Here is a 9,436-nt window from a genome sequence, read left to right as displayed (position 1 = left end):
AGATAAATGGCATATAGTGCAAGCAGTGCATGTAAATATAGCACTTGAGGACCAGAGTTGCCTATCCCTGGGCTAGGGTTACCCACTCATGTCTATCATAGTCCAAGACATCTCTGACCATTGTGATCCCAGCCAAGATGACCCAATGGCAAACCAGAGGGGACTCGAGCATGCTTGAAACCAGGCAAGGGTTGTAGAGCAGAGGCTCAGAGAGGTATTCTGCACGTGGCTTCTCTCAACATGGCAATCAGATTTCAGGATATCATATCTTGATAGTAGACTGGCAGTGTCACAATGTCTCTGCCAAAACCCCTTAGATGGATACAGTAGGTTGCACAGCTGGACTTCCCTTTATTATCTATGCTAGGATTTCCACCTCACCAGACAATCCAAAAAGACTAATCCAGTCTTCGTTTTGCCCCATTACATACAAGAGGGGTCGGCAACTCCACTCATAAAGTGCCACAAACAGGTCTGGTTTTCAGGATAGCCACAATGAATATGTATGAGCTATATTTGCATTCAGTACCTCCACTGTATAAGAACATAAGAACTGCCATACTGGGTCAGACCAAGGATCCATCAAGCCCAGTATCCTGTTTCCAACAGTGGCCAATCCAAGTCACAAAAATCTGGCAAGTACCCAAACATTAAATATATCTCAAACTACTATTGCTTCTTAATTAATACCAGTTTATGGATTTTTCCTCTAGGAGCTTATCCAAACCTTTTTTAAACCCAGTTACACCAACTGCTATAACCACATCCTCTGGCAATGAATTCCAGAGCTTAACTATGTGCCAAGTGAAAAAGAATTTTCTTTGATTTGTTTTAAATGAGCTACATGCTAACTTCATGGAGTGCCCCCTTTGCACTTGTCCACATTAAATTTCATCTGCCATTTGGAAGCCCAATCTTCCAGTCTCGCAAGGTCCTCCTGCAATTCATCACAATCCGTAAATATAAAGCATGCATATTCATTGTGGATGTCCTGAAAACTAGGACTGGAGTTGCATACCCCTGGCACACTAGAAGATATCATACTTTTCTTAGGAAAATCAGAAATACAACTCTCTGCGTGCCCTGGGACTCGAACATCCTAATTAGGCCGACCTGGGTAAGGTGACAACTTTGTCTAACAGCCAGCATCTTCAGTAGTTCCATGAACCCCTTAGTCTGCTGAAAACACTGCTAGAAGAAGTAATACATTTATAAACTGTGATGATAATACTTCCTGCAACCCAGGCCTGTTTTTTGGAATATGTAACACAGTTTTGATAGGTTCCGTGCCCACTTCCGCTGTCCTCTTGAGCCAGCACTCGCAGCAGCGACAACACAAAGGTCAGTGTGGGGCTGTGAGCCAGCACAAGTTTACAGGCCCTAACCCTCACATAGGTTATATGTAGAGGAAGCGTATAAAGAGGAGGCAGCAAAACACTGCACGGAGCAGCAGTAGCCACAGAGGCATTCACGGAGCAGGATGCCAGTGGCCAGTGGTTGGTGTTCCACCTTCACGGAGCGGAAGGATGGAGGGCTGCCATCTCCAAATTAAAAAAAACAACAAAAAAACAGGGATGGGTTCATGGGCTATAGGTATTACCAATTATTAGGCTTACTCAATTACCAATTATTAGGCATTTCAATATTAGATGATAGTTAATGTGACCTTCAAGGCATACTTCACTTTCAATGCATATCCAGCATAGCTCTCTGCTTCAACAGCAGGGGAGAAGTAAAACTAATACTTCACGCATATCTCTGCTTCAACGGCAGAGAGCTATGCTGCCACTTAACCAACTAATCAAACTTAACATTTCACTTGGAAGCAGCTCCATCACTGCTCTCTACATTAATGGTGGGGGTGGAAGGGAAATAGAACCTAAGGTTACTAAGAGCCAAGAGAAACAGATAAGTATGAGAAAAAAGAAGTGTGAAGCTTGCTGGGCAGACTGGATGGACCGATTGGTCTTCTTCTGCCGTCGTTTCTATGTTAACAGGAAGCTCACGCAGAAGGGTGGGCCAGATTTAGGCATATGCCTAGGGCATCAAATTTTGAAGGTGCCCAAAAACTGGGATTCCTCAGCTGGTCACGGATTTCCAGTGAGCAAACCCCGCTCCCTGTCCTCTGCCTATGGATGCCATAATCTTACATTTGGCCCGGAGGAGGGGGCAGAGACTGCCGCAGGGGCAGAGAGTACACCCCTGCTTGCAGGCCCCCAGCTGACTTCTTTGAGTTGCTGTTGCAGATGCCAGCTAAAGCTCTCCCCGTGTAAGAAGGGAGGCAAGGTGATTCAGCAAGAGGCCAAGAAGAGAGGGGAGGTTCTGGATAAGGATAAGGATGAGGATCCCCCCACCCCCCAGGAACATTTGAGTTCTGCTCATCCTGAGATTTATCTAGGTTAGATGTGGGGCTTCTGCAGCAGCACAAGGGACTTTCTCTCTTCCAGCCCGGATATTCATTTTTTTTCTTTTTCACTCTCCCTCCCCTCTCCCCACTACTTGAAACCTAATCTTCTCCCTCCCAATAGGAGGCAAGGATCCCGAATGCTTTGCCTCCCTGTGCTTGATCCCCAGATCTTCAATCTTCCCCTCCCAGCACTTGCTATGCCCCTCTTCCACCGGTTCCTTAGTGGAGTCACCAAAGGTTTGATCCAGCTGTCCTCCCCCATAGCCACCATTTCCCATGCTGTCCCACCTTCTCCTAGCAAAGGCCTTGATTTAGTCCCCCTCCCCCATCCATCATTATTAGCAGCAGCAGCAAAAAATCAGTGTCTGACTCACCGTTCTCCGGTCCTAGAGTCAGCCGGCAGGTGCATGCAGCATCCGGGGTTATGCTGGTGTTCAGGTTCCTGCGCTGGCCTTTGGACCACCACGGGCCCCCTGCAGCCCCTTCTCACTGGTACTTCAGCACGGTTTGTGCTCGATGATGCCAACAGGAAAAAATTTTAAAAAAGCACACTGCGCATGTGCTAAGAAGCGAGGGTGGCAGTTCCAGCGTGGCAGGCATGCAGCAGCAGCAGCAGCAGCAGCGTATGGCTGAAGAGAGAAGATCACACGCCTGCACCAGGAAATGTGAGCATTGGATCTGGAGTCCTGGAAATATGCCAGATCTGGAGAGTTCCCAGGTATGCACGCCCCCTTCCAATATTCTCTGATTGTTTCAGGGGGAGGGGGCAAAGAGGACCCTCTCACCCCCTCATTTAGTGCCTATGGGCATCCAAATTTTAAATCCAGCATTGTTGCAGCCTTAAATGGGTACTTATGATAGACGGGGGTTATACTGACTCCATAGTGCGGGCCTGAAATGATTTTTGCCTCCTATGAGGATCAGAATGATGTTGGGACTAAGGACATGCTCACAGTATTTGGGCTGCTGGCCCTGTTTATAAGCAGGTCTTTCTTTGTTTGGGGAGGGGGTGGGAGGAAGTAATTCCTTCTCTTCTGAGGCTCCTCTCTCACATCCTCCCTGACCTCCCCGCTTTCTTCCTGCAGGGAGCACTTAGTGTGCTGGGATGAGATGCCAAAAATATTCTCAGAGAGGTCCAGTTTTTTTTTTTTTTAATGAATAAGGTTAGAGGGATGATTTTAAGCCTGTGTCAAATTTTTGGTGGGCACCAGCTGCCAGCGATCAGACAGCCTCCCCCACCACCGGGCGGACACGCAGCAAGGAGCCTGCAGAGAGCCAAGCCCATGCCGCCTCCTCCTCCTCCTCTATGGCAGTCCTGCAGCCTCAGGAAGCAGTCAGTGCCCTCTGTCTTTCTGAGTGAAGAGGTCACAGAGCCTGTCTGGGTTCAGGCCCCATACCCCCATCCCTGCAGTGCTGAGTTCACCTGGCAGCCAGGACAGAAATTACCGGTCCCACAATGCACTGGGGCCTGAGTCCCAGAAACCCAGGAAGTGGTTGGAAGTCTCCTTCCTGGAACTGTGTTGCTTAGCAACAGCGTCAGCTGAAGCTGGACCTAAGGCAAGACTACAAAAAGGTAAACCTGTAGTGGTTTATTCATTTTTTTTACCTTCTTTTCAGTTCCTTCTCTCTTCCCAGTAAAGTTTATGATGCTTATAAACCCTAAAATGAATCCTTATAGCTAAAACATGACTTAGAACTGCTGTGCTCTCCCCTCTCTGACTCCGGGTGAGTGATTTCAGTTTGACAAACTGTAACTGGGTGGCCAAGATTCAGTTCTTAAATTTCTCTGAGAAAAGCTGCGGGCCCCTCCTCCCCTGTGTTAATTTTATTTCTTTGTGATGTATGCATTTTCTGTTGCCTGCTTGGGACTTTGCATTAGAGCGCGCTACAAATTGTTGAAATAAATAAATGAATGTTTGCAGTGGGGAAAAAAAGCCAGGAGTGGCCTGCATCGTTTCCTAACTCTGTGGACACGCTGCATGCAGCATCCAGAGCACCAGCTACTACCAGTACCAAAATGCACTGGGGCTAGGAATGGACAAAAAAAATTTCCTTTAGAAACCTGGTCCCTTCGCAGCCCTGGAGACCTGCAAACAGGAAGCAGCGTGAATTACTATAAAGTCAATGCTCCCTCATGCTGTCCCTGCTCTGAACCACATGCGCAACTGGCTGAGCCAGTCCTCCCTGATTTTGCTCCCCAACTGCATGCAAAGCATCAGGAAAATTGGGAGTACAGGGCCATGCAGTGGCATAACATAGTCCAGGCAGAGACGAGACCTGTGAGTGCATGCTGGTTCAGGCTCCATGTTCCCTGATGGCTACTACTGCTTCCAGGCTCAGCACCGGCCTCCAAAAGCTTCTCCTGCCTCTGGAGCTGCAAAGGGAGATGGTGGTATTTATTTTATTTTATTTATTTTTAATTTTTATATACCGACCTTCTTGCATAAAATGCAAATCAGGCCAGTTTACACTGAAAACTGAACAAGCAGGAAATATAATTCCTTAGTCGAATACATAGAACATCTAGAATTACAAATGTAAAAGCAAAATTATTAAATGGGTATGGGTAACTGAAGGCTTGGGTAGAGCTTTTTCTGGATCTGGGTGTGCAGTGAGGTAAAACCTAGCACTGGCTCAACGTGTCCCAGATGATGTGGAGCTGCCTGGTACTCTGTCTGCACTGCAGCCACACAGATTACTGCAGCTCAAGTGAAACACACATGCTGCATTTCTCCTTTGAAAGCCCAACAAAAGGTTGGTTTTTTTTTTGTGTAGAGAAAAAGCAACTGACTGTAAACCCTGATTCACAGATTTCAATCCTGACTGCGTTGCAAGCAGACACTACTGTAATCTCCAGCTACTTTCTTTTTTCATGTTTTTAATTATTTATTGAAAATGATTGGAAATACAATAATTCTAATCAACAACATAGAGAAACAGAAATTCAGCATACATTTCCCAACTGAATTATCATATACCATGAAAATGGAAGTATATTAAAAAGCACTTCATTATACAAAATTAATATCAGACACACAAAGGACATAATGAAACGAAATAAAATGTGCTTACATTCACTGACTTTCAATAAAAATGTAGTTGTCTTCTCTAGCATGGTTGTAAAGCAAGATTTCCAAATCTGTCCTGATGACCCCCTCAGCCAGTCAGGTTTCAGGCCATCTTCAATGAATATTCATGAAATAAATTTGCATAGACTGGGTCTCGAATATAAGCAAATGCATCTCATGCACATGTATCTTGGATGTGCTGAAAATATGACTGGCTGGGGGATCCTGAGAATAAGTTTGGGGGCCACTGGGTACTGATCAACAATGTGATTAGCACAGTGGTTGCCAACCTAGACCTCGGGACCCACCTTATCAGTGTGGTTTTCAGGAGTAAATTCACCAGGCAAGCTGCTCTTATCTGAGCCACTGCCACCTCCATCACCAACTCCCACCGCCACACTCTCTACGTTGCTGTGCCGAACGCTGGGAATGGCCTTCCTGAGCTGGTGCATCATGCTCGCTCTCTCTCTCTCTGGCCACATTCAAATTCTACAAAAACAAAAACACCTTGCTGAGGCTGCCATTAAATCTTAAAACCCGGCACCTCCTGATCAAAGCCCTGTTTAATTCTGAACATATTTCCTGCAAAGAAAGACACTGCCTGAATCCTCTCATTTGCCTTGTCTGTGTGCCTTGGCCAGATTGTGAGCTCCTTGTGGCAGGGACTCTCTCTCCTATGTGTATCTGTACTGTGCTGCATAAACCTGGTAGTGCTATAGAAATGAGGAGGATATTCCTAATGAATATGCATAATAAATGTTTATATTGGGTCTTAGAGCCAGGCTGATGTATGCAAGTATCTCATGTATCTTCAGTCAGAGATATCCTGAAAACCAGATTGGTTAGATGAGTCCCAAGGACTGATTTGGGAACCATGTTATCTAACGTCATGTCTTTAGGCGATATGGATTCACTCCTGCAACTCACATCTCCATGCACAATGATGCTTGTTGCTTGTCCAGCAGAATGCATTACATTGACCCGGGTACAAAGCTGACCTCCCCATCACTTAAAATCAGACCTGTTTTATTATTTTAATAACTCTCCCTTCTGTACATATCTCTGTTGTTATAGTGAAAAAAATTCCAGAATGCTTAGAATCAAGAAAAGCGTAGTTAGTTGATAGTAATGCAGACATTAAAAAAGAATGGACTCTTATTTCCAAGTAAAAATAGGCTGACCACACTGTCATGCTATTCTTCTCAAGCTAAGGGCATACAATGCCACCCACTGGGGTATGCCCAACTCCCATCAGTTTACCAAAGAAGCCACAGATCAATTGACTTCCCATAGAGCACTGCATGCTTAATACAGCTGCGTTTTCTGGCATTTAATATAATGCATCTTGGCAGACAGAGGGGAGAATGAAAGACAATTAGAAACCAGTGAACAACATGTGGGGTAAAAAAAAAAAAGAGAGAGAGAGATTGTGCTTTTTTGTATGCTGAGATTCTGCTGCCATCTAGTGACCTTTAAATGCCTGCTGAGTGGGAAATCTAAACATAAATAATGTAATTTCTAACCTGAAAGGATTTCATACTCCTTAGTGTAGAAATGCCCTTTTCCACTAACAGTACAGGTTGATGATGCTTTATTACTGGGAAGCAGGATGCTTCCCAGTAATAACTTCTAATTTTTGCTAAAATTAAAAAAAAAAAAAGATTTCCTCTGATGCTGATTGGACCATGCCAGAGAGAAAAGAGGAAGCTGAAGTATGATGGTGAAAGTTGGGGCCATCCCTGGCTGTGATTGTTGGTCAGATGGATCTCATGAAGCTTTCAGTTACCTTGCAGCAGGAGAAGTTATTATTGGATGGCATGTGGCTGACCAGTAGTAACTTTTAAAGCAAGGTCAAATTGCAATGTTAGTGGAAAGGGGGTATTTTGAGTGGAAGTGAACCTATAACTTAACGTTGCCTGCAGTGATAGCACTGTTATAAGGAAGCAGTCTTCTAATCTGTACCATTCACATCCATGGACTTTAGAGCTGTCGCCCTCCCCAAAATCAGAATCACCCAAGTATAACCACTGAAAATCTCAAAAACCTCACTTCCTAGTGGCTTAGATGCTTGAGAGCTGTAGAAATACAGTTCTGTAGAAACTTGTTGTTTTGCTATTGTAGCAAGGTTATTTAACTGAACCTCTTTGTAAATGGAAGCAGGACTTCCTGATCCTGTATCTCATGTCCCTGGCCCCGCTGGCTGCTCTCCTTCTCTGCTGCAGAAATTACCTTGAACAGTGACTTCTGAAGCCCCCACCAACCTGTCTGTCGGTCAGCTGGGTTTTATCTTCTGGTTTATAGGGAGGTCCATATTCAGTCACTGTCCGGATTGCAAAGTTAGCTGGATAAATGTATCCGGCTAACTGTGAAGGTATATTCAATAGTGCAACCGCACTAATTTATTAACCGGTTAAAATGGAGCTGGCGAAGTGGACAAATATTAATTTAGCCGGATAACATCCTAGTTATCAGTCTAAATACTTCATAATATGGACCTCATAGTGGCTTTTCCTTTTGGTGCAGAGAGTTTTGGAATCCCATCTGCTGTTCATGTTTGTGTTCTCAACATAACCTTTACAGACAGTGTGCGCCTATTTATCTTAAATTATGTATGCTTCTTTTAAATTGTAAACCACATTGAACAATCTATATAGAAAGCAGTATAAGAAATTTTGTTTAAATAATAAATAACTAAAATGGGGGAGGAGCAGATGGAACAGTCTCCCAGGGCTCAACCCTAGCGGGTATCCCTACAGTGTTGGATTAGTGCATACAGGGTTGGGTAAAGGGTAATGGATCCCGTGACTGAGGCATTACCCAGGGTCCCTGTTTACAGTGGAGCTTGTCAAACCTAGAGATTGTGTTCATTAATAATAATAATTAATGCATGTCATAATTCAGTACTTTAGAATTGTGCTCCTCATGTAGGTAGCCTGAGAGTAAAAGCAGCGTAGAGAAATCCAGCCCTTTGCTCAGATTTGCATGCGCTGTTATCGTACTTCTCCCCTTCTGCGGTAAGATGCCAGCGGGCTCAAGCCTTCGTTAAAAACATGAATGCAGAGTCAGAGAATGATAAAAGCCGCATGCATTAGGTCAGTAGAGGCTATCGGAAAATAAATAGCTTTGTCGCTTTCTCCATGTATTTAATGCAGAGAAATGTTTTTCCTTATGCTGTTCCATGAAGAAAGTGTCTGTCTGATTAGAGAAATAGGATAGTATATCTTCATAGAAAAGGGAGAGTGTGTGGGAGCTGGAGCAGAGGAGGGGAGAGAGAGGAGAGCGAGCAAGAGGTACTCGGGCTGCGTCTCATGCATATTCAGGACTTATTTACAATTAAACAAATTCCTCTGTTCTTTATATGTGATGAGTTAGAACACGTTGGCCATTCATCTGGAGTAAAAGCCTGTGCTAACATCATGTTATGAGAGCTGCTGTTGGAGCACAAGTTATAATTTTCTCCTTTCTGACTTTAGTAATGGCAAACTGAGCCAAGTTACTCTAGGTGGCAGCCCTAGAACAAAGGTGACACAGAGAGAATGATTCTTTTGCTGCAGAAAAGAAGGCTGTCAGAGTGTTAGCTGCATGGAAAAATATACAGCATGCTGATGGGTGAACAATTTCTTAAAATTGATTTATATTGGAGAGGAAATTCAGCACAAAGAGCTGAAATGGTCTCGCAAGGCATAAAAAAGGGGATGGAATTCTTGTAACAGTGCTGTAAGGACAGGATGGTGATATGATCCGATCTCTGTGTATGCAGAAGTAGTAGCACCCTGGGATTTCTAAGTATAAGGCGTATATGGAGAGGCTATGGGGAACGATGTTAAGCTACGTGCCTTCTGTCTATGAAAAGTCCATATATAGCATATAACTGGACACTGTGGAAAATGTTGCTCTTCAGACTGGTCAATATATGATCCAAAATCCCTAAAATTAAAACACTGTTGTGGTTTGCTTGGCA

Source organism: Rhinatrema bivittatum, chromosome 15 (assembly GCF_901001135.1).
Source record: "Rhinatrema bivittatum chromosome 15, aRhiBiv1.1, whole genome shotgun sequence".
NCBI classification, from domain to species: Eukaryota; Metazoa; Chordata; class Amphibia; order Gymnophiona; family Rhinatrematidae; genus Rhinatrema; species Rhinatrema bivittatum.
The sequence above is the reverse complement of the archived record's forward strand: the minus strand, read 5'-3'. Positions refer to the sequence as shown.